The 25,487-nt window shown below is 47.2% G+C and overlaps 2 protein-coding genes across 4 annotated transcripts in view; one reads left to right on the forward strand and one right to left on the reverse strand.

The window, feature by feature from the left end:
- The window catches only part of CTIF (cap binding complex dependent translation initiation factor), a 420,270-nt gene extending 418,397 nt beyond the window's left edge, over window positions 1-1,873 (reverse strand). The window contains exon 1 of one of the 2 annotated variants that reach the window (XM_075932696.1): window positions 1,744-1,873. The gene's annotated coding sequence lies outside the window, so the exon portion shown is untranslated. The remainder of the gene's footprint in view (window positions 1-1,743) is intronic. The other variant, XM_075932695.1, reaches the window with a different exon arrangement.
- Window positions 1,874-3,056: 1,183 nt separating this feature from the next.
- ZBTB7C (zinc finger and BTB domain containing 7C) overlaps window positions 3,057-25,487 on the forward strand; it is a 320,248-nt gene continuing 297,817 nt past the window's right edge. For both annotated transcript variants that reach the window (XM_075932699.1, XM_075932697.1), the window contains exon 1: window positions 3,057-3,392. The gene's annotated coding sequence lies outside the window, so the exon portion shown is untranslated. The remainder of the gene's footprint in view (window positions 3,393-25,487) is intronic.

Consider the following 25,487-nt stretch of genomic DNA (forward strand, 5'->3'; position numbering starts at 1 on the left):
GACCAGGCCTGCTGACAGGGGGTGGGGGAGCAAAATGGGCAGTTGTCTGGGGCCAGCGATTCAAAGGGGTCCGGGGCTCCTGGCGACTGTGGCCTTGGCAGTGGCTGTAGCCCTGGACTCTTTAAATTGCCATCAGAGAACTGCACTGGACACTCCATGTGGCTGAGGTGGGGTGGGCATGCTGTTGTCTGGGTGGTACTGAGGGTTGGCAGTCCTTGGCCCTGCTCCTTCCAGCCACTCCAGGGCACGAAGCTGCCCTCCCTACTCCCCACCTTGCCCGGATCCCTGGTTGCTGGTGGTCCTGCTGTCCCAGACAATGTTTAGTTAACCTGTTCTTAAAAATCTCCAGTGGTGGAGATACCACAACCTCCTTAGGCAATTTAGTCCAGTGCTTAACCACCCTGACAGGAAGACTTTCCTAATGTCCAACCTAAACCTCCCTTGCTGCAATTTAAGCCCAATGCTTCTTGTCTTATCCTCAGACGTAAAGGAGAATAATTTTTCTCCCTCTTCCTCATAACACTCTTTTAGGTACTTGAAAACTGCTATTATGCTCAGTCTTCTCTTTCCCAGACTAAACAAACCCAGCAACCCCACTGAACCAGTTCTTTCAATCTTCCCTCATACCTCATGTTTTCTAGACCTTAAATCATTTTTGTTGCTCTTCTCTGGACCGTCATTAATTCGTCTACATCTTTCCTGAAACATGATGCCCTGCACTGGACAAAATACTCCAGCTGAGGCCTGAGCAATTCAGAATAGAGGGGAAGAATGATGTCTCCTCTCTTGCTTATAACACTCTTGTAAACACATCCCAGAGTGATGTTTGCTTTTTTGGCACACCATTGACTCCTATTTAGCTTGTGGGCCATGATGACCCCTAGATCCTTTTCTGCAGTGCTCCTTCCCAAACAGTCACTTCCTATTTTCTTTGTGTCTAGACTACAGAGTTTTTTCGAAAAAAGTCGCCATTTTTTAAAAAAAACTTCCCCTGCATCTAGACTGCTGCCGCAGTCTTTTGAAATTAAATCAAAAGAATGCGGCAGCTTTTTCGACCGCGGAAAACCATACTTTATGAGGAAGAATGCCTTTTTTCGAAAGTGCTCTTTCCTATTTGATCTGAGGAAGTGGGTCTGGCCCACGAAAGCTCATCACCTAATAAACCATCTTCTTAGTCTTTAAAGTGCTACATAGTCCAGTTTTTTCTTTCAAAAAAAGACGTTCTTGAATGCAAACAGGGCTATTTTGAAACAGAGCATCCAGACTGTCTGGGTGCTCTCTTTTGAAAAAGTGGCTTGCTTTTTCGAAAGTACTGGTTGTAGTGGACGCTCTTTTTTGAAAGAGGCTTTTTCAAAAGTATCTTTCGAAAAAAGCCTCTTTCGAAAGAGGATTGCAGTCTAGTTGCATGGAACTGATTGGTCCTTCCTCGGGGGCGCAGTTTGCAATTATCCTTACTTTAAGGGCTAAGCCCCACTACTAGGTACAGCAACAAAGCAGCCAGGAGTTCTGGAATTTGAACCCAGGCTTGTTCACCTCTAAGCATGAGCCATGCCCTCCACCAATAAAGCACGGGGGGAAGAAGCCGGCAAGCCTGGGTGGGAGAAGGAAGACGGGAGCCAGCTATGACAGAGCAGCAAGGACAGAGAGAGGGAGGCTAAGCTGAGAAGGGCTTTGAAGGTCAGGACTAGATAAGAAACTTGTGCTTGACACGTGCGAAGGCTCCAAGCCCCCAGGGTTACCCACCTCGGTCTGGCTCTGTGCAGGCCGCGCTGGCTGCAAGGGGACCCCGGTGCGCGGCTGGTTTGCAGCAGACTGGAGACCAGCGGCTGGGCGCACGGCGGCTCCCCCCGGGGCACTGCCAGGCCAGCCACTCATTCATCTTGGCTCCGCCTTCGCTTTCTCCCACGCTTGGCCCCCATCCGCGGCCCCTGATTGGCTCCTTCCCGCGTCAGTCGGCCGGAGTTTATTTGGTCGCGTGGACCTGTCAAGTCCGGCTGAGGCGGGGAGGCTGGATGTGGCTTGACCGGCCCTCCCTGCTCCCACGTGGCAGGCGGGCTGGCACCAGCAGGCAGCGCCTCCCAGGCCAGGTCTCCCGCAGCTTGCGAGCCGGGCTGGGGCAGCGGAAAGCCTGAATCAGCGCAGCCCAGGGATCCATCCCGCGGCGCTGGGCGCTGAACTAGGAAGCTCCTGCTGCTTGGCCTGAATCAGTGGGGATTTCCCCTGTGCTGCTCCCTGCATGGGGAGCAAACGGGGCCTCCCTCCCGCTGGGCGGGGAAGCCCTCGGTTTGAAATGCCTGGGGAGCCTCCCCTTGTTGATATCAATCAGCGGTGCAATGCTTGGGAGAGTCTCCCCCACTACTGCCCTTCCCCGTGGAATGCAATGCACGGGGCGCAGGTTCCTAAACGAAATGCAAGGGGACCCCTCCCCTCGTTGCCATCAATTAGCAGTGCAATCCTTGGGAGAGCCCCCACCTCCCGTGCAGTTCACAGGAACCCAGGCTCCCAAAAGAAACCTTGCGTGGCGCGCATCACAGCGAGGATTAAGGGAACCCCAGGCGCGCAGCGACTCAAAGGGACCCTCGTCACTACGCAGTGGTTGAGGGAGGTTCCCTCGCCACCCGCCCAGCGGGCAGTGGAAACATGGGAGCCCCTGCCAAGTGTGTGCCCGGGGCTACGGGACTCCCCCGGCTCTGCTGGTTGTTTCCTGCCTTGACAGTGCGGCTGGCACACGTTCCACCAAACCTTCCACGGGGCAAAGGCGGCGCCGGGCAAACTTTTGGAACGCAGCCCAGCCGGTGGGCGTGCGCCCCGCCTGGGACCCGGGCTTGGCAGAGCGGCACCCCCAGGCTGTGGCGTGCCCCAATCTGGCGCGCCTGGGAGGAGGGGGAAGGAGAAGAAGCATCCAGCCTCCTCCGGGCCTGGAAGGGGCAGGGGTGGACGGCGCCTCCCCGTCCAATCTCTCCCAGCAACAGTTTGAATCGAGCCATATAAAGGGAAGAGTGTGCCGAGGAGACACGCCGAGTGCATGTGTGAGAGGGGGGAGGAAGAGCGGGGGGGAGGGAGGGAGCAGGCTACAGACATCCGGGCCCTTTGCACATTCCAGTCCCACAGCCCTGTGCAGCCACCACCTCCGGGAGCCGCTGCCAGCCGCCAGCAGAGCGAGCCCGGCACGGCTCGAGCCCCGCGGTGCAGCAGCTGCTCGACGCTGCCAGCCCGGCCGGAGCTGCAGCTGGTGCCGGCTGCGCGGCGGGGAGACGCTGACAGCTGAGCCGGTGCCGCCTCCAGGAGACGCTGACAGCCGCGGCAGCTGGGCGCCAAGTGAGGCGGGGGCGCTGCGCCCGCAGCTGGGCAGCGGGCGGAGGAGCCTTCAACCCCCCCGCCACTCCTGCCAGGTTTGTTCCCCGGCTGCGCTCTGCGCGCTGCGCGCGTTCCCCAAACCACCTGCCCGCCGCTCTGTCCCGCCCGCGGGTGCGGAGCTGCTGCCCGCCAGGGGGATGCTGCCATGCGGGAGGAGGCTGGCGTGGTGATTTCAGGTCCTTGGGGGAGGGCGCTGGGCTGGCATTAGCGGAGAGGAACGGGAGGCAGGAGCTTGCTGCTGGGAGCAGGGGAGATGCAGGGTGGGTGGGTGGATGGGGGAGCCTTTGCAGAGCAATCAGACAGGTGGTTTCATTGGGAAGTTTTCCTGTAGTTTGCGTGGAAACCCCAGTTTCCCTAAGTCTGCCTGGCATTCGGAGGCGATTTCCTGCTCTGTCCTATTGGCGTTTATTTATTTAGCGAGGCTGTGGCCGAAGCTATGGAGCTTGCCCGCAGCTGGGCAGTGGCACAGCAGCGCCTTGGGCTGATGATGGCTAGTGGGAAGGTGGGGATGAAGTGCTGAGGAAGGGAGAGAGGACAAAGCGTTCAGCACGTCCGTGGGGTCCAAGGCACCCAACAGGCTGTAAACATTGGCAACTTATTACATTTTACAGCACAAGTTTAGAATTTGATCCATACTTGTTTTCAGTGCAGACGCCTTGATGGACACTTAAAATGTGTAGTGGCTGGTTAAGTGAAAAAAATACAGAACTAAGGAATTGCTTTAACCAGTCTCTCAGCTTAAACACCACACACTAAAGCAAATCCCACCTGCCCTTACCTATGCTGTTAATAACATCATCAATTTTAAAATCTGACTGGCTATTACTTTTTTAGTTAGTTCTACTTGTAGGAGCTTATGTTCTAGCATAGTCCTGTAATGTTTTGGTAGCAAACACTGGGAAAGAGGTGTGTGTATGTATGTTTAAACCGTATTTATACTGGGGTGTTTTTAAAAACATGGAAATATTTCTGTTGCTCTTAGCTTCTGTAAATTCTTGTTTTTACAAAACCTAATTTTTTTGCCAGATTTTGATCTTGTCACTTACTGTGTATCTTTAAAGCATCCACAATATTGATGCCACAGTTAGGACTAAAATGAAAAGATACATATTTTCTTTCTCTGCTTTGCTCCATAAGTTGATGTGAATGTTAAAAGAAACCCATCAAAACTTTGCTAATGCAATGTGCTTTTGTACTTACAACAAATGGAACAGGCTCTGACTGTAAATTCGTATCCAGGAGGGAAAAGCTGGGCTTGTGGTTAAGACACTGAATGTGACTCAGGAGGCTTAGGTTTAGTTCCCTGCTCTTCCTGTGTGACCTTGGACTTGCTTCATTTTCAGTGCCTCAGTTCCTTCTCTGAAAATGGGTTTAATAAATATTTCCTTACCTCTTGGGCATGCTGCAAAGATAAATCTATTATTTGTGAGGCACTCTGAGGAGGTTGTGTAATTAGATACAACTGAAACTGCATTTCCCTCTTATCCTTTATAGACAAAGAAATGTCATGGAATGGAAATCTTCCTAGGGAACTATAAGAGACCGTTGAAGTCTTTACATTCTTGTTTTGTTTGGGATCAAACTTGCAGTCATTGTTCATGGAGGTTAAGAACTTCTAGGTCAGTGATGAGAGCTGCCTTGAGACCTTCTGGAACAGAATACTGTGTCTGGGGAGTAGGGAGAAACTTGACACCTAGACTTTACTGTGCAAAAATTTACTCCTAAGCAAAGCCCTTTAGAAGGAAGTCTTGCCGTTTCAGTACTCCAGCGGGGATTGAGGAATGTGTCAGCCTCATGGATTTGTTTATTATTGGCACTGATGTTAACTCCAAAGTTTTGGACACCTTTCCGGATTCCTTTTTGCAGTAGTTTAGAAACTTGCAAATGAAGAAAGATGGGGTTACCCTTTCCCAGGGCTATTGTAGCTATAGCTTACGTTGTAGCTAACAACATGAAAATATAAAAGAATAATAATCCAACACATAAGTAAAACAACAGGAAACATTATTCTCACCTAAAGATTATCAAACTACATTGCAGACCCTGAATCACAGATAACAGAGAAGGCAGAGGACTCTTAGGATGTTATGGTGTCAATCTCCCAGCTGCCTGAAAGTACACCTTGCAGTATTCTTGAGTATTTTCCTGGGGATTCAGACAGCAAGGAAGGAAGCCAAAGACTGGATTCAAGCCAACTAGCTAGAAGATGCACCTTTTTTTAGCAGTGCAGGTAACTAACCATTGGAAGCAGGTTGTCAGAGCATGTGGTGTGTTCTGGATTTCTTGGGATCATTAAATCAAGACTGGAAGTCTTTCTGAAAGATACATTCTAGTTCAAGTAGACCTTATAGGCTAGATGCATAACATAGGCTGTGGAATTTCACCCAGTGATTCTTGTAAGCGGTCAGGTTAGATGATCACAGTGGTCCCTTGTAGCTTTAACTCTATGATGTTCTCTTCCTTCTCCCTCCCCCACCCCCAGCTCAATTTGCAGTCTTTATTGAGATGATACTCCTGCTGAAGCTGCTGGTAAGACTACTTAATTTAATAGCTCTTATGCTCAAGTAAATATAACGCTGAATGAGAATGTCTGTATCAGTTAATATAGCTTCCTATGAGCATCCTGTAACTTACAACATGTTCTTTTACTACTTGCAAATGACACTGTCTTCCTATTTTATGCCCTCCAATTTTGTGTTTATGGGGAGGTATCTCTCTTGCAGCAGATTGCTGCCATGAATTGTCTATCACATTTCTCTTACTCATCCTCTCAGCACTAATTTCACAAACTCTCTTTGCAGTGGAGAGGGCCCAATCCTTCTCCCACTGAAACCCACTGCAAGAATACCTTGACTTCAGTGGGAACAGGACGGGTACCTCCTTTTGTTTATTGGTGGCTTCTCAAATTCTCTGCAGGCACAGCGGACTCATGGTAGAACTCCAGAGGTGCACCGCCCCTTAGTGCCCTGCCAAAATTATATTTTCTAAATGGGGTGCTCCTTCATTCCCCCTCTCTGCCCCTCTAGCTGGCCATCCCTGCATCCCCTTCCCTTGCAGGCACCAGTAACTTATGCCTGCAGGCCAAATGCTTTCTTCTGGTCGTGAGAGGGGAGGCTGAATCCATAGATCTGAATTGGGAGGCAGAGGGAGGGAGCAAAAGCTGCAGGATATTCCCCCTGAATAAGGACAAGCCTCTTTGTGGGAGCTTATGGGGCTCCAGCCAAATGGGTAAGGTGGGAACTAGGGATGTAAAAACCTGTTTAATCAGTTAACCTGTTAACCATTATGTTTAACCAATTAACTGACTAAGTGAGCTCCTGAGGACCCAGTAAGTCTGATGCATTCACATTCCTAGTGGAGACTGGCTGGAGCAAAAAGGAATAGGGATGTTAAATATCGGTTAATTGAATAGTCAAGTAATCTCATGAATTCTTATTGGTTACTCGACTATTCTATAGTCCCTGGGTGTGTGGCTAACAGCCAGTGCACTCCGGCCTCACTCCTGAAGAGCCCTCTGCCAATCCATGGGGTGCCAGATGGGAGCTGGTCTGTGAGGGGAGCCAGTTTAAAAACCAGCTCCCCTTGCAGATTGGCTACCTGTCACTCAGTGCTGCTGCCTCTTTATCAGAGGCAGCAGTACGGGGTGGCAGCAGCCCCTATCGAAGAGATGCCTGAGTGCCCAGACCTGGTCCGAGCCGGTACTGAGCTGGGCTGCTGTCCGTGCAGCTCCTAATACACTTCAAATGCAGAGCCACAGCAGGGGTAGGGCCTGGCCCCAGCATGAGCTAGGACTGAGAAGGGCTGCCTGCCTGTCTGCTAAAAAATTTACTGGTGGGGGGAGGGAAATGCGTGTAGTCTATAGCGTTAACCTATAAGCTTTTGCTTATCGGTTAATCAAGTACACTATTATATCCCTAAAAAGGAATAAGAGGGGCAACTGCATGCCACTCTATTCTTCTCCCTCTTCAAGCTCCCAGGCCACACCTGGTGCTTGGTACAGGTACTAATGCAGTGGCTTACCTGAGATCTGCATGGGTCTAATTGCATTACCCACCAACTCAGACTGTCAGCAGGTGGGATTGAACCTGGGACCTTAGGGGCTAACACCATGAGCCTCTGCTGCATGAGCTGAAAGCCTCTTAGCAAATAGCGTAGAGCAGCCTTTGCTTTCCCTGGCAGGTTCAGTGCCTATGGGTTACATAATTAAGATTGCTGCCAGAACATCTTCTGCAGGGGAGTGTCCTGGTGTCCATGGGGAAGTAAGGGAAGCTCCAACTGAGCCAAAGTCCATAGCTACATTTACCCAGGATGTTTAATGGAAAGTGCTCCTAGGCTATAAAATATTAAGTGACTAGAGCAGGGATACAGCTGTGGCTCATTACATGGCAGGACCCAGGATACAAACTTATTAGTTCCCTCTTGACCTGTAATTGGATCCATATGGGTGGAACGGCCAGAGGAGTGCTGCAGGGGCACCAGGGCCCTCCTGTTTAGATGTGAGTGCTGGATTGCGGACATGAATGGCAAATTCTTTGGGGCAGTAACTTTAGGTGACATCCTGGATTCACTGAAGTCAAAGAGAGTTTTGCTACTGACTTCAGTAAGGCCAGGATTTCACTCCTTGTCTCAGGTACTGGGTATACGTACAGCATCTAGCATCATGAGGCCCCTAATGGAATCTTTGAGCACTAGTGTAATACCAGTATCACTATTTTACTAAAAAGAGGAAAGGATTGGCTGGGAAGTGAGGAAAAGACTGGAGTGGACTCCCGTTGGACAGTGAATGCACAGCCCTACTCTACCCTGGAAAGGAGTGGGGAATTTGGTGGGCAGTTTCCAGGGCTGCTGAGGAGGGACCTGGCCTTTGACAGGCCTGGTTGTGTTAGCAATGACCAGGATGGACAGGCAATGGTTAAAATAGATTGGAACAGGAGTGGGAACTCTTAGGCTGCATCTAGACTGGCATGATTTCGCTCAAATACTTTTGCGCAAAAGCATCCGTGCCAGTGTAGACGCTCTCTTGCACAAGAAAGCGCCGATGACCATTTTAGCCATCAGGCTTTCTTGCGCAAGAAATTAACTTGCTTGTCTACACTGGCCCTCTTGCGCAAGAATACTTGTGCAAGAGGGCTTATCCCTGAGCGGGAGCATCAAAGTATTTGCACAAGAACCACTGATTTTGTACAGTACAAAGTCAGTATTCTTGTGCAAATACTTGCGGCCAGTGTAGGCAGGCAGCAAGATTTTGTGCAAAAGCAGCTGCTTTTGCACAAAATCTTGCCAGTCTAGATGCACCCTTAGTGCACCAGCCACTCAACTGGGGGAGCTGGGCAGAAGCTCAGCCTACACATGCCTGATGTTACCCCCAGGGGCAGATTTGCTCCCTTCTGGCATGCCGATGGGGGTGAGGGGAAGGCAAAGAGTGCAGCTACCCTAGGGCCCCGTGATTCTAAAGGACCTGGGGCTCCCGTTGGTGCCCAGAGCCCCAGGCTTTTTAAACTGCCGCTGAAGCGGCATGCTCTGACCAGCTCTACGGGCTATTGGTGGGAGTGCACCACACCCTGGGTAGTGCTGAGGCTGTGGGGGGTGGCTAGTACAGTGCACTTGCTGCCCCAGCTTCACCTCTTTTGCCCGACGGCCCGTCCTTCCAGGAGCTCATAGCTGCCCCTCCTTATATAGCGGCCTGGTTTCCCCCTTGCTCCCCGCTCGATTCCCCTTACTTTAACCTGCTGTATACTAAGAAATATTATTCTTTACTTTTGGCTTTACTATTAAGCCTGAAGAAAGAGGGGTTTTTTTTTAATGTAAATATTACAGGCCATACTATGCCATTGATTTTTTTTTTAAGTCAAACTCCCCACTGAAATCATTAAAGCTTAAAAATTGATGGTACAATATGGTCTTTTATTAGCAACATAACTTTTAATCAACACGAAAGGACAGAGTCTAAGCTCAGATTTGTGTTCCACATCTCTGCAATGCTCAGACAATGCCCCCTCCTCCGCACAGCTGCTCCATCTACCTGTCAACACTGCTTTACCAGGCTATTCTTTACGAAAACATAAAGAAGAGAATCAATTCTGTGAGGTTCCCTTTTCTAGTCTCCTCTTTGAAGGCCCTAGAATGTGGAGAAAGGGGTCTATGTATTGTTTTAAACCAAAAATAGTTAACGTTCACTGTAGTGGTGAGTTATTCGTTATGGCTCTCGCTGCTTGTGCAGAGACAGTTTCTGGAATGAACGAGCTTGCTATTTTAGTAACAGTAGCATTTTCCTCAAGGGAATCCCTCAGGGTTGGCCATTATCGTGTGGTACTGTAACTTGGAAAAACGATGGCTTAGTTTACCCTTAACAGGTAGATACAGGCAGTCCCCGGGTTACGTACAAGATAGGGACTGTAGGTTTGTTCTTAAGTTGAATCTGTATGTAAGTCGGAACTGGCGTCCAGATTCAGCCGCTGCTGAAACTGATCAGTTTCAACAGTGGCTGAATCTGGACGCCAGTTCTGACTTACATACAGATTCAACTTAAGAACCCCAGGCATCCCCAAGTCAGCTGCTGCTGAAACTGATCAGCGGCTGATTCCAGGAAGCCCGGGGCAGGGGCTTCCTGTAGTCAGCCACTGGTCATTTTCAGCAGCTGCTGACTAGGGGACACCTGGGGCAGAGCAGCTGGGGTGCTGCTGGGTTGGTCCAGTGGCACCCAGAGCGGCGCTACGGGACCAACCGGCAGCGCCCCAGCTGCTGTACCACAGGCGTCCGGAGCAAAGCCGCGGAGCACGGGGGCAGCGGGACAGCCCAGACGCGCTGTGGCTATCCTGCTGCCCTCGGGCTCCGTGGCTTTGCTCTGCTTTGCTCCCCGTCCCCCTGGTCTGCAGACCAGGGGGACGGGGAGCAAAGCGGCGGAACACGCGGGCAGCGGGACAGGCCAGACGCGCCGTGGCTATCCTGCTGCCCTCGGGCTCCGTGGCTTTGCTCTGCTCTGCTCCCCGTCCCCCAGGTCTGCAGACCAGGGGGAGGGGGAGCAGAGTAGAGCAGAGCGGCGGAACGCGCGGCCAGCTGACAGCCCAGCCGCGTCTGGGCTGTCAGCTGGCCGCGCGTTCCGCCGCTCTGCTTCCCCCCCCCCCCATGGTTTGCAGACCAGGGGGAGGGGGAGCAGAGCGGAGCAGAGCAGAGCGGCAGAACGCGCGGCCAGCTGACAGCCCAGACGCATCTGGGCTGTCAGCTGGCCGCGTGCTCCGCTCTGCCCCCCCCCCTGCAGATCAGGGGGAGGGGGAGCAGAGCGGAGCACAGCAGAGCGGCGGAACGCGCTGCCAGCTGACAGCCCAGACGCTTCTGGGCTGTCAGCTGGCCGCGTGCTCCGCTCTGCTCCCCCTCCCCCTGGTCTGCAGACCAGGGGGAGGGGGAGCAGAGCGGAGCAGAGCAGAGCAGACGCGTCTGGGCTGTCAGCTGGCCTCGCGTTCCGCCCCGCCGCTTTGCTTCCTCTCCCTGGTCTGCTCGAGACCAGGGAGAGGAAGTGCCCCGTTCGTAACTGCGGATCCGACGTAAGTCGGATCCGCGTAACTCGGGGACTGCCTGTATATATTAGTGCCACTTCTCAGCTGAGATCATGAAGGTTGAGTGTTGTGAACTATTGTGATTTATTGAGTGCTGTGAGCCTGAAATGTATTTTTTTCTAATCTCATAATTTCTGAGGTGGAGCGATTGTAATCCTGAGAGTCACATAGCTGGTGGGTGACAGAGTGGGGATTAGAAATCATGAAGACCAGGTACTAATTTGCTGTGTGGCCTTGGCCAAGTCATTGCTACTTGCTGTCTCAGTTTCTTTAGCTGCAGAAAGTGTGTGTTGTTCATAGAATTGAGTTCCTGGCCCCCAGTGCTACAGTTACATTAGTGCTGCACAGTTTTCTTGTCCTACCACCTGAGATGGCTCATGAACCCCACTGTTTTCAGGGTTCCTATTCTTCTACCAAGGGGAGTGGTAGTGGAATACCTGCACCTTCAAATTTCTTACAGCTTCCTGCCCATCCCTGGTCTCCCCTAGCGGGCATAACAAAATCCACCCTCTTGAAGCAGCCATTCTCTCAAACCAGGGATTGCACGAGGGACTTGATCTCCCCACTTGGACAGAAGCGCTAGTTCCAGGCCTAACCTGCAGCTGGGGAAAATCTTGCTCCTCCCGGTGGACCATGGATGTGCTGCTGGAGCACTCGTCCCAAAGGAGAGTGCTGTTACTCTGAAGATAGCTGTTTCCAGGCTAGCCTCTGGGCTGTTTGGAACTGAAGATCACTAGTAGGACTAGATCATGCTCAGCACCCTTAACTCTCTCTCTTGTTGGTGGGAGCTGAGAGGGCTCAGCACTTCTCAGGATGAGAGTCTCGGTTTGCCATCTCTACAGAATTCCTGTCAATTCTTGTCCCTTTATTAGCATTTAGCCCTGAGCACAGGGACTGATAATAACCAGTGTTCCCTCTCTTCTTTTTTCCATCCATGTGCAAAATAAATTTTGTTTTGTGCACTGAGTCATGTGTGGCTGTGCATCACCAGTAGAAACACATGCTGCTGGCCATGGGTGTTCTGCTAATCAGCTGGTAGGCATTTGAATCTCTCCTGGGTGGCCACCTGAGTGTTCAGTTTACAGGGAACACTGCTGATAATTCTGATCTGCCTGAGCCAAGCAGGACAACATGAGGTAAAGCATAATGGCTTTATGCACTGACTGTCAGCCAGAGGCCAGCTTGGCTCCTGGTGCTGCTTAAAGCAGAGGTTGCTTAGGAAGAATGTGGTGCCAATAAAGTAAATCTTGCTTACTCCTGTGAGTAACCCTTACTCATAATGGCTATGTCTACACTGCAGGCTTCTTGTGCAAGAACTTTTTGCACAATCCAAGAGCGCGTCCACACTGCCATGTGGTTTTTGCGCAAGAGCATCCATGGCAGTGTGGATGCGCTCTTGAGCAAGAAAGCTCTCATAGCCATTTTAGACATAGGGGTTTCTTGTTCAAGAAACCTCTGTTCCCGTCCACACTAGCCTTTTTGCGCAAGAGGTCTTGCGCAAAATGGCTTATTCCTTGTGGGGAGAGGAATAACAGTTGCACAAAAAGCCCTCTCTTCTGACGATCTACTGTAAACTTTCTTGCTCAAGAGCGGGCTTGTCATGCGGATGCTCTGCAAGTTTTTGCGCAAGAACGGCTGTTGTTGTGCAAGAAGCCTGCAGTATAGACTTAGCCAGAAAGGGGTCTGGGACTGCTTGGGGGAATAAGTATCTTTTCACAAGGCTAAGGCTTTCAGGATTGGGACCTATGTGAGAAATTCCTCCTTCAGAATGGACGAATGCACACAGCATAAAATCCGGGGGCTATTTCATTGGGGATAGTTACATGGCCTGACAATCTGTAATTATAGGAGAATACATCAAAGTGGGAAATAAGGTGTGACAATGAGGGTAATTAACCACTGGAAGAACTTACCAAGGGCAGCAGTGGATTCTCCAGCACTGTCAATTTTAAAATAAAAATTCGAGAAACAGGGATTGTATTGGGGGAGATCTCTGGTCTGTGTTTTGCAGGAGGTCAGGCTAGATCAGGATGGGCAATAATTTTCGTAAGGCGGCTGTTTAATGAATTTTGGTACCTGGTCGTGGGCCAGCTCCACCCTCCACCCCGGAAGGGGTAGAACCTGGGAAAGAGGGGGCAGGACTGGGGACTAGCCTCCCCCCAGTGTTGTCTGGGGCCCAAGGCTTTGAAGTAAAAACACAGTAAAGGGCTCACGACTACCGGCCTCACTGCTACCGCGTTGTCTGGCTGCTATTTAAAGGGCTTGCAGCTTCAGCCCCTGACAGAGTAGTGCCACAACCTTGAGCCATTTAAATAGGATCCTTCTGCCTGAGGCGCTGCCTGGAAATTTGGTGTTAATGGACAGCAGGATATAAACAGAAAGTGGCCAGATGCAGTCTGCCAGCCAGATCAAAGTGTTAGGCAGGCGGGATCCAGGCCTGGGCTAGATGATCACATTGCTCCTATTTGATCTTGGAATCTGAATCACACTCTTGTTACTGATGTAACCCCTCCTGTTGGCTAGCCCAGTGGGAGGTTATTCAGCATAGGGGAAGCTTGTGACTTCTTACACCACTGTGGGGGGAGGGCTAGGCCTGAGGCTGCTTGGTGTGCTCTGCGTTGTGTGTGTGTGTGTGAGTGCACCTCAGACCAGACCCACTCCAACAAATCACCAGGAACAGGCTTTATTCTGTAAAAAACATAGAACAGGAAAACAGTTCAGCAGCCCCCTTCTCTCAGCATGCAGCCTGTGTGCTGCTTCTAACACCGTCCTTGCTGAGACCCTGCTGGGGGCAGAGAGCACATCCTGGAAGGAACCAGGAAGTTCTCCCAACATGCCGCAGTTTGTAGTCCACAACTTGTAGTTCCCAGGGCTGCTGCTGAAACACACTGGACCTTGGGCTACACTGAAAATGGCAAAGCCATAAAGCAAAAATGGGTCTTGCATAAGCTAGGCCGTCTAGAAAACGAATGAAAAGTAGGGAGATGGCTTAATTGGAGTGACTGTCTCTTATCTGGGTGGTAGGTAAATCTCTTAATAGTGTTCCTGCACATTTTACAAACAGTAAGAAATACAAAATAAAGGTCCTGAAGTTGAGATTTTTTTTTATCATGACATATTTAGGACTGCTAGTTCTATAGCCATAGCACCGGGGTGAGTGACAAAGGAGTGATTAACTTTACAGGCCTGCAAACACACATCTTTATTCACTAATCAGCATGGAAAGAGGTCAGAAAGAGATTTTCAAAAAAACATAACATAAGAACGGCCATACGGGGTCAGATCAAAGGTGCATCTAGCCCAGAATCCTGTCTGCCAACAGTGGCCAATGCCAGATGTCTCAGAGGGAGTGAACAGAACAGGTCATCATCAATGGATCCCAGTCCTGTTGTCCATTTCCAGCCTTGGAAACAGCGGCTAGGGACGCCATTCCTACCCAGCCTGGCTAATAGCCATTGATCGACCTAACTTCCATGAATATATATTGACTTTGAATGGGAGATGGGCACTTAAATTCTTTAGGTGACCATGGAAATCGGATTCTGTCATAAGGAAATGACAGAATGAATTCTCCAAGCACTTGTCACTGCTCTGTACCCGGAAAGTTACATGATTTCCTGCCCACTCTTCAGATTCTTGCTGCAAACAAAGTTTCTTAGCTGTAGTTATAATAAGCCAGAGATTTTACATGTCTTGTCTAAAATCTGCTGACAAAGGAACATTTGAAGATAAAGCGAAACTGAGAATTTTAGAAATGAGGCCGAAGACCATAATCACTTTCAGCTACTTTTAAAGTTTCAACGCCCACATTTGAAAACATGGCTGCCTACAGTTAAGCACCTAAATCCAGATTCAGGCTTCTAAATAAAAGTGGCCTGATTTCTTTTCCTAGGTGCTAAGCACTCCCAGCTCCTAAGGAACCCAGTGAGAACGGTGGGTGCTCACACCTTTGAAAATCAGGCCATTTACATTTAGGTGCCTACACGTGGCTTTCAAAGCCTAAAGTTAAGCACCTACATTTGATATTTTTGTTTCGTGTATCCTCTTTTCCTGCCAGACCTTTGTCACATTCGCAGTGTCACCATTCTCCAGCACCTGTCATTTAGATGAGGTTCACCGGTACAGACGTTTAGTGATGTACCAGGTGCATTCAACTAGAAGCACCTACAGCCATTGTTTTATTATGTGGTTGCACAGCGGCTGGCACAACTGAATCCTGACCCATGACTGTAGCTCCCAGGTGCTAGGGTAATACAACAATCAATAATAATAATACTTTATTGCAGTAAAATGGTCAGCTCTACTCTAGCTTACTTCACATGGGTTCTATGAGCCTTCATTAGTCATTGTGAAGTATTTGGGATGCTCAGGTATACCATGCTATGTGCATGAAAAATATTATGGAAATAATCCAGGAAGAAAGCAAAGCCTTTTAAAGGCCTGGTCCAAGACCCACTGAAATCCATGGAAGGATACCTATTGCCTTTGGTAGGTGTTGGATTACTTTGGATGTTTACACTGTAAAACCCAACCCCCTTAAAAAAATACTTGTGGCAAAGAGTCTCAGAACCTGGGCCTGTGGACTTGGGCTTCCAGGGTTTGTTGTTATGGTGCTAAAAATAGTTGTGTAGCTCTTGCTGCTCCAGCTGGAGCATGGGCTCTGAAACCTGTCAAGGAGGGTGGGTCTCAGATCTTGAACTCTAGCCCAAGAGGGAATCTCTCTCTCTTTGCCGCTGTATTTAGCAGGCACAGCATGAGCCTCAATCTGTTGACCAGGCCCTGAGACTCACTCTCACAGGTATGGTGGGGTTTGTCTGGTTTTGGTTTTGCAGTGTAGATGTGTCTTACCTTCAATGTGAACATTACCAGGCAATGGGAAGGAGGAAAACCCTTTGATCATTAGGAAGTTACAGCATTATGGACTGGCATGTGTGATTCCATGACAGAGTGCTAGGCAAAAGCATCTGAACCAGCACTCTACTCACTACAGCTAAATTAGTTACTCCAGAGGCAACCTTGTTATGAAGAGCTGTGCCTAATTGATAGGCTGGGAGAGCTAAAAAGACCTTTAGGGGATGATATAAAAGGCATAGGAAGGAAATGGGATGGGAGGAAACTGAGAGATTACTCATCTCTGCTTACTTCAGGAGTGAAAGACTTCCTAGCTATGCTGGGTCCCTGGACAAGGGGTGTGGGTAGCTCTGGGGTCCTGGAAGGGGCGGGGCAGAGCCAGGGTAGCCAGCCCTGACTGAGGCGCATTGCCCTGCCCCCCAGCCCTTAGAGCCACCATAGTGGTGGTGGTGGCAGCGGCCGGAGCCCCAGACCCTTTAGAATTGCTGGCCCTGGGGGCTAATGCTCCCTTTGCACCCTTTTGTTGGCAGGCCTAGGTGTACGGCTGTAAGTATAAGGCTGCATAGTGTACAAGGGTTCTGGAAACCAGTGTAGTCAAATAAATTGCACAGGGTGTTTTACCAGCAAAAAGGTCTCTGAGGTGCTTGTGAACACGAGCAGGGGCAGGAGCGAGCAGGCCCTGCCACACGCTGCTATAATGCATTGTTTGTTTTTTCATTGATTTGTTTTAAATTAAATCACACTAACTCTCCTAACAAAATAAAGAATTGGCCTTAGCCTGCATTCTTTCCATAAATGCCACTCCTACTGAAGGCGCTGGGAATTCAGCATGCTTTTGGACAACAAGACCTAGTCAGTGTATTTCAGTTCTTTGTACTGTACTTCCACAGTGCTTACTATTTGAGAATCTCAAAGTGCTTTGCAAGCATTAGGTATCGAGCCAGATCTCCTGATTTATCCTGAGTCTTGCAACATTTTCTGGGTTTTCATATTAATGGGAATATGAAAATTTCAGCTTTTTTTTTTTTAAATTTTGTATCCTATAAAGAAAATCTTGAAAACATCACCCTAATGCATCTCAAAGGTATACAAAATACAAGGTGGAAAGATCATATCCTATTAACATTTCTTGGTTTTCTTAAGTTAATTTCATTATTGTTGGATGCTTGCGTTTAGCAATACTGCATTAGTAAACTGCAATCATAACTCTTTCAGGCATTATGATAGCCATTTTATAGACTGGGAAGACCTGGATACAATGGTGTTAAAAGGGCTTCATTTAGTGAGGTGCTGAATGTCCTCAACATCTCACTTAGGGTAGAAAATCTTAGTACTTGAATTTAAATGCCTAAATATGGATTTAGACACCTAAATACAAGTGGCTAGAGTCTCAAAACTACTTATGTGTAGGTACCAAAATGTGGAGGTAGGAGTCTAACTTCTGGCTCATGTATTTTTTAAATTTTCCCTGAAGTGATTTGCCTAGGCAGGGTATCGAAGAGCTAGAAATGGAAGCCACACCACAGGACACCCCAGCCTATGTTTTTACCACTAGACCACTCTTTGCCAGTTAGAACTTGTCTGCATTTTAAATGATACAACAGCACAGCTTTGCTGCTGCAATGCATCATTTTAGATACTGCCTATGCCAAAAGCAGGGATTCTCTTGTCATTCATTGTAGGGGTAATCTACCTTCCTGAGAGGCAGAAGCTAGTTTGATGGGAGAATTCTTCTATCAGCTAAGCACAATCTATATGGGACTTAGGTTGGTTTATCTACACCACTCAGGGGTGGGTTTTTTTCACACCCTCCAGTGACATAACTATGCCAATCCAATATTCTAAAGGAGACCAGGCCTGAATGAAGAGTTGCTGTTCTCCTCTCCCATAAACACAAATGAAGACCAACCTCACACATATTATTTTCTCCAGGAAAGATTCTTGTAAGCTACTATTTTAGGTACCTTGTTTGTTTGTTTGTTTGTTTGTTTGTTTTTCAAACGAGATAAGTTTTCATTGTGTTTGTAAAGCTCTGGGGTTTCCTTTCGCCTCCCCGTCCTGGATGGCCACAGACTCTGGCTATAAAAAAGGGAAGGTTCCATCCAGGAAGTATTAGAATATAAAAGGAAATATTTCAGTTCTCTAATGAATGAAGCTTGGCAAGTTTAGAGAGGATATGGAGAGAAAGGGGAGGGAGGAGTGGCAGGTGTGTTTGGAGGGAAGGGCGTGCCATCAAATGTATTTTAAGCTCTGGAAGTTGAGTGCCACTGATTTTACCGCACTTTGCAGAAAAAAGATTTGGTTGTTTTATTTTTTTTTAATCTCCTTGTGACACACTTTAAGAAACACTAGTCATTCTTTTAACTTGTATCAACTCATTACATTAATTAGAGCTTAGTTTGTCTCTTGTGCTTTTTCAAGGGCGAGGCCCAAGATTTATGGAACAAAGAGCTCTTGCCTTAGAGAACACAAGTTTGCATTTTTGTAGGCAGTAGTGTTTGTGGGAAATACGCTAATTTGTAAAGCTGCCCGCTTCCTCTGCTGGATCATGGGGAAGTGGCTACAAAAGACCTACAAAGGGAGACTTCAAAGAGCAAGATGAAATGTGGAGCTCAGCTGGAGAGGGGAGGTTTGGGGTTCAGGAACTGCTGCTAGTGAAGATGATGAGAAAACTCCAAGGGAGCAGGATTTTGACCCGACCGCTTTTGTTAAAGAAAAACTGTATAGAGGAAGCCAAATGGAGTTCAGGATGCTCAGCACCTTGCAAACCCAGGCCCAAAGAAATAGGGAACCAGCCTGTTTTTTCTTGGAGTAGGAGAATTGCTTCAGGTGTTTAACTCTTTAATGTTCCAGATCTGCAATGAGGCACTTTGATGCCCATCTAAACAGACAAAAACCGAACCCGAAGGGGGGATGTGGCCAATATGGAAATAAGCAGGACTTTGGGGAGAGATTCTCTAGTGTGCAGAAAGCAATTCTCCGCATGGGTATATAGCAGGAGAGCCTCTTTTTCAGTGACCAGGTTTGCAGAGCATCTTACAGAAGGTGGACTTATATTCTTGTATTGTGCTTGTCATGATGCTGGAGCTGTTACAACACACACTTTCTGTGTGCTGGTACAATGACGAAGTACAAACATCCCAATGTTACAAGACTTTGGGGCAGTCTGACTCACCACTCAACCAGTGGTACAAGTATCCTTAGGGGTACTCGAGAGAAGTATGTCAACACAACTGAAATTTGGAGACAACTGAATTTTTACAGCACTTTATCATTTTTTCATTTTTTACACCCAAAAATTTCGTCACCTGCCCAGCTACGATTAAGTTGTTTACAAAAATGTGTTGTAATGGTAGAAAAAAATTGTGCCTGAAAACTCTAGGTACTGGGGATACTTATTTTTTTTTTTTTTTTTTGAAAAAGCGGTACTTTATAAAAAAAAAAAAAGAGGTTGAGAAACACTCTACTAGTGGACACAGCACTGATTTTATGAATCATCTGAAAGTTTTCACCTTCTGCAGCATAGTGACCCCTGCAGGGGCATTGGCTTTCTGGGAGCCTGTGTGGACTGGTGCTGTATTATGTATGGGGTAGTGTCATTTGGTACTGAATCATAGGGTAAAATGCTGCCTTCTGAACTGCCATCACCACTTCCTACAACTCTTGGGGTTTCCCCATACAGCTGCACATCTGATTTACCTCTGCTTAGCTTGTGCAGCACTCTTGCAGCCTCCATAGTATGTCTGATTAGTTGTCTTGTAAACAGGGCAACTGTGCAGTTTGAAACAGCCCTTAGCAGCCAGTCTAACCTACATACAGTATGTGGGAGGGTATGTGATTGTATTTAATGCCCGGTTCACTTAGGGCAAGTCTATACTAGAAACACTACAGCACCACTGTGGAACTGTAATGTAGACACACAGTGGTGGAAGGAGGTTCTTCCATCACTGTAGTAAATCCACCTCTCTAAGGGTATGTCTAGACTACAGGCTTTTGTCGACAGAAGTTTTGTTGACAGATACTGTCAGTAAAGCTTCTGTTAACAAAGAGCGTCTAGACTACATCCAGTTCTGTCAACAAAGCAAGCCCCTTTGTCGACATGACAGTGTAGACGCAAAGGACAGTGTATATGCAATAATGCCTTCTGCCGACAGACCTCTGTCGACAAAAGGCGTTATTCCTCGTAGAATGAGGTTTACAGCAGTCGACAAAACTGTTGAGTTCTGTCAATGTTATGTCAACAGAACTCAGCGGCAGTGTAGACGCAGGCATAGTTTTGTCGACAAAAGTCCACTTTTGTTGACAAAACCCTGTAGTCTAGACACACCCTAAGAGGCAATAGCTATGTTGATGGGGAAATGTGACTGGTTTCTGCACTGGGGTGTAGGTTGGCTTAATTATATTTTATATGGTGCGAAAATGTTCACCTTAAATTTGCATTTCCTTTTTTATGGCTATTTGATTGTAGTATTTTCTAGCCCAATGTATTAATTTTTATTTTACACTTGCACTTCGATATGGAGGGAAGGGAGACAGCTAAGTGTGAATGCATAACTTCTGGGGTTAAACATTAACGGTGTTCTACTCTAGAAGCAGTTGTAGGAATATTGGGTGGATTCTTGTTCTGTAAACCATTCATAGTGTGATTTGGGATCTCTTGCTGTATAAGTCCAAATTACTTGGTTCTGCTTTCAAATACAAGCTGCTGCGTAATCACATAAGGAAGTAGTGATTCTCCCCCCATTATGTTATAATAGCCTCATAAAGATACAGACAGACTTGATGGTATTAATGGGGATCATGTGATCAGTTGCATATCCTTACAGAGAAGGTTAAAAGAGTTAATTTATAACTCTTATAAAACAACCTGATCAAAAAGGCCAGGAAAGAGAAGACTATTTTGTGTGGGTTTTTTTCATTGTATATTTTTTTTACATGGGCTGGCTTGATGATAAACACAAGATTAAAATGAAAACCCCAAAGTAAAAATAACAAGGGTGGGCAGGAACACAGTGACCTCAAATAGACCATAAATGGGCTTGAGGTTAAAGTCCCAAAGGGCCTGAGACACGAAAGTCTGTAACTGTTTACAGTTTCAGGATTATATTTCCTCTCTTGGCTTCCAGAAGCCAGTCTCTGTGACATAAAGAAAAAACATTCTGTATATTCATTGTCACTTTTAAACATGCTGATTGTCAATGAAATAGAGAAGAAGAGAAACATGACTGATGATAGTCACTTAAGTTGCTCAGTAGGGATTTGTAGCTGCGTTGGCATTATTACTGCAGTGTTGTCTGCCAGCATGCTGTAGTTGCGAGCTGTCAGCCTTTCCATTATAAATCGCTGTTTTCAGATGTTCAGAACCCGATGGCAAATTTTCTCTCCAGGCTGAAATCTCGTAGAGGAGGCCTCAGTCTGCTATCAGATTTCAAATAAAAAAGGATGGGTCATTTTTAAGTTATATAAATACAAAAGTCAAAGGACTTCGTACATCCTGCTAGTATTTCTCAAGTGAATTGACTCAGATCAGTGGTGACTAGTGAACAGGATTTAAACCAGTGTAATGGATTTTGCTGCTCTTGGTTTTTTATACTTCTTTTAAATGAAACTTTTCAGGCAGGCAACCCCTTCTCAGCAAATGCATTGAAAAGTAGTGAGCTGTGAGATGGTACTTAATTTTCATTCCATTTTCATTCCTCATTTTAACTAGTAACTCCATTTCTTTAGAGATTTTTTTTACTATCATATTTCAAATTTTGGGTCTGTAACTTGTATGTAGAAACCAGATTTTGAATGCTGTTTAAATAATTATTAGCAAAAATGATCAGGAATGCAGTTACCTTAAGAATCAAAGCCAGTAACCATTTAGGCCATCAGAGGAGAGAAATCACATGCAAACTCAATCGTCCCCATCCCCAGAGCTGCCAGATTATGCATAATCTAGCAAATAAAAATCTTTAAAGGATTTCTCAGAGGAAGAAGCATTTAGATCCTCTTTCAGATTTTCAACAGCAACTACCTTAAGCTTTTACAATTTTTCTAGTGTTCTTATCTTAAGTAAACAAAACAAAAAATAAACCCCAAATCCACCCCTCAAACAGTCTAAAATAACCCAGGGGTATGTCTACGCTACAAGATAAGGTTGAATTAAGATACACAACTTCAGCTACGTTAATTACTGCAGGAAGTAACACTGCAGGAAGCTGAAGGGAGAACAGTCTCCCTTTAATTTCCCTTATTCCTTGTGGAAGCAGAACTACTGGCATCAGTCGGAATGCTCCTCGCAGTTCAGATTAGTGTGTCTTCACTAGACCTGATCATTCAAACCCTGGAAGATCAACAGTGGCAGTTTTGATCTTCTATGTAATACAGACATACCCCAAGAGATTAAATGTGAGAAAGTATGTTCTTGTGATAAGTGACTGGGCTGGGAGATGTAGGTTCAAACTGCAACTCTGCCAGAGTTTCCATATGTGACTTGGGCAAGTTATTTAGGGTAACATGTTCAAAATGTCTACATGATTTAGAAACCACAAAACTTTAACTCTTAATTTTTATGGGTCTCAATTCCTCATCTGCAAAGTGGGGATAATCTTATTTCCTCTCTTATACCCTTTGTCTGTCTTTCTAATTCATATTGTAAGCTCTTTGGGGCAGAGACCCTATCCATATGTATGTAGAATTCCCAGCACAATGGGGCCCTCTGCTCATTTGTGAAATACTGTATGGGTATGTCTACACTGCATCCCTAGTTCGGACTAGGGATGTAAATGGAGACGATCAAAGTAGTTAACAAAGCGGGGATTTAAATATCCTGTGCTCCATTAACATGATCTCGCCGGCGCGCTAGTTCGAATCACGGCTGATTCGAACCAGGAAGTGCGTGCCGGGACGCGTTAGTTCGGACTAAAGCCCTTAGTCCGAACTAATGTTACTCCTCATTTTTTGACGTACCCTATGCTACAGTGATATTGTTAATAGCAATAGTAATAGCTGGGGAAAATATGCTTCTTAAGCCCCAATCTTAGAGAATTCTACTTGAAAAAAAATGTAATGGTCTTGACTTGTTGCTTCGGTGAGATCCGGGTGGAAATGTGTCTGTCTTCCTTAGTAAAATACCAGTTTTTTTACTCTACTACTGCTGTCAACAAAAGGAAAAGTAGAGAAATTAAATCCAAATCTCCGCAGAATATTTTTCATTCATATCCATTTGAGGGAACCAGAGGGTTATATTCTTTGTAACCTCATGAATGGTTCAACTTTAAAATCAAGTAGCAGCCTCCTTGCATTTCATCTGGAGTTTCTTCAGAGCCCCATGCTCAGTATAAATACCTGATCCTGCAGTCTCTATGAAAAACATCCATTGAATATAGTGGGAGTTTGAGCAAGGGCCACAGATAAGGACACTGCATTTGCATCATATATTCTTTTGTTCTTTTACTTAGAACCACGCTATTGTAACTGGGTACAAACAACAGCATTTTACACATGTAGGCCCTGATCCTGCTATCTGATCTGCCTTCACAGACCCCATGTCCCTGCCTGCTCAGAGACCTACTGAACTGAGTGGGACTCTCTTGGGGTCAGCTCTCAGGAGTGTGGCTATAGGTACTTGATTTTAGCGTGCTACTGCAAAATACATAGGGCCAGAGTCTCTGCTGGTGTAAATTGATGTAGCTCTGTTGACTTCAGAAGAGTTATGCAAATTTACACCAGCTAAGGATTCTAGCCCATAAATACTGTCATTTGCAGTAATAATTAATTTTGGATGCAAGTATTTGTGGGAGCAGAACTGTGCCGGCAAGAGAGAGAGCTGAGCTTTTGGAGCCAGACTGTCAAGGCTTCACCAATCACAGTTGGCACTAGATCTTCCCAAAGTGCTCAGCAGCTTTGCAACACTAATATTCAGTTTTTTAAACAGCTGTGCACTCCACATCTGGATCTCTTTTGACAATCTGGCCATTTCCAGCAGTGCCTAAAAGGGAGCCGAGCTCTTCTGAATATCTGGTCACTTGGAGCGCAGCAGCAAAGGCCTAGCTACCAACTGCTGCTTCAGCTGCGTGCATAATGATTTTTGCTAACTCAGGAGTTTAATTCCTCGCAACCAAAACAGCCCAACAAATGTATGGTGTTGAAAACCATACCCGCTTCCTCTAGGCGATCTCATAATTGAGTACATTGGGTTGCTTTCTTTCCTTAAGCCATACCCGTGACAGTTAACGTGATAGGAATGGTGTTTATCATATTACCCCCACTTGAAGTGGAGGCGTTGCTGTGAAACAAGACGGAACCTTAAACAACGTTTGCATTAATGGTTTTCATCCTCGTAACCAAGCTGAACTGAGGTCTGGTTGGCATTGGGGACTTCTGCTATTTTAAAGCAATGCATAAAGCTTGTGCTGAGCACCATGCAGTATCATTCGTTATTTCTTCCTTCCCTTGTGCATGCCATTCAATGGGCAACTGCAGAATGTTACCAGAATAGCCAGACCATATGTTCAGATGTCGCTTTCCTTGGCTATTACCAGGCAGTTTGGATGAAGAATTTGTTCCTGGGAGTTGTGGCCCAATGGCAAAAGCACATATTTATTTAAAAGAAAAAGCAGAGAAGGAAGTTAAAGTAACCTTCCAGTCTTGAACTAGTTTCCTGTGTTATGCGTTTTTTTGAAAGAATTGGCAGAGCACGCCAGGGGAAATCTGCTGTAACTTTCCATTCTTGCTGCCCATTGTCCTGCCCGTGGATACAAGATAAAGGGAACTTGGGATGAGGTAGGGGTTAGGGTGGGGAACTGTTGGTAGAAATATGGGGAGATAATACTTCTATTAACCCCCTGAGGCTTATCCTACAACACTGTCCAGTTATGGGCAGGTATATCTCATGTGTGTCACACACACCATTTGTTTTTCAGGTTTGTACATTTTTAAATGAGGATTATTTAGGTTGAAATTAATTCATTTGCCTTCTCAAGACATCGTACTCCCATGAGCAGCAGGAAGCCTAATACCATGGTGCTCCATGAAGGAGATACGAAACTGAGAAGAGATGGCTACTATGACCTTCATTGTATGCACCAAACAAACCACAACCCTTCCTTTCCTTCCTTTCTCCTAGGCCAGTGGTCACCAACCAGTAGCTCGGGATCTACTAGATGTTGGAATTGTTGACAGGTGGTCCTGAGAGGTTTGTCCGGGAGGCTATCAAGTGCTGGCACTTCATCCACCCCTTTTGCCTTGGAGCTGCCCCTCACCCCCAGGAGCCTCCTGCTTGCTGTGCAGGGCATGGGAAGAAGGCAGGGGGCTGATGTCAGGGTTCCCCTCCTCCCATCCTGTACCCCATCTCCACAGAGCGGGGGGGGAGGGGGAGAGAGTTTGCTGGCAGCTTTTGGGAGTGGTGCAGGACCACAGTAGGGATGAGCCTGCCTTAGCCTCCTGCACCACTATCCAGAAGCCACCTGTGGTAAGCGGTGCCCAGCTGGAGCCCACATTCCAAATCCCAGTTCTGGACCCCTCCTGCTCCCCAGCCCTAGCCCTGAGTCCCCCTGCCCCCAAACTCCCTCCCTGAGCCCCCTCCTGCACCTCAACTCCCTGCCCCAGGCTCAGCTCAGAGCCCCTCCCATCCTCCAAATCCTTTAGCCCAAGATCAGTGTCTGCATGCCCCTCCCCTGCACCCCAACCCTCTGCTTCCAGCCTGATAAAAGTGAGCGAGGATGGGGAAGGGAGGAAGGA

This window comes from Pelodiscus sinensis, chromosome 6, assembly GCF_049634645.1.
Source record: "Pelodiscus sinensis isolate JC-2024 chromosome 6, ASM4963464v1, whole genome shotgun sequence".
Lineage (NCBI taxonomy): Eukaryota > Metazoa > Chordata > Testudines > Trionychidae > Pelodiscus > Pelodiscus sinensis.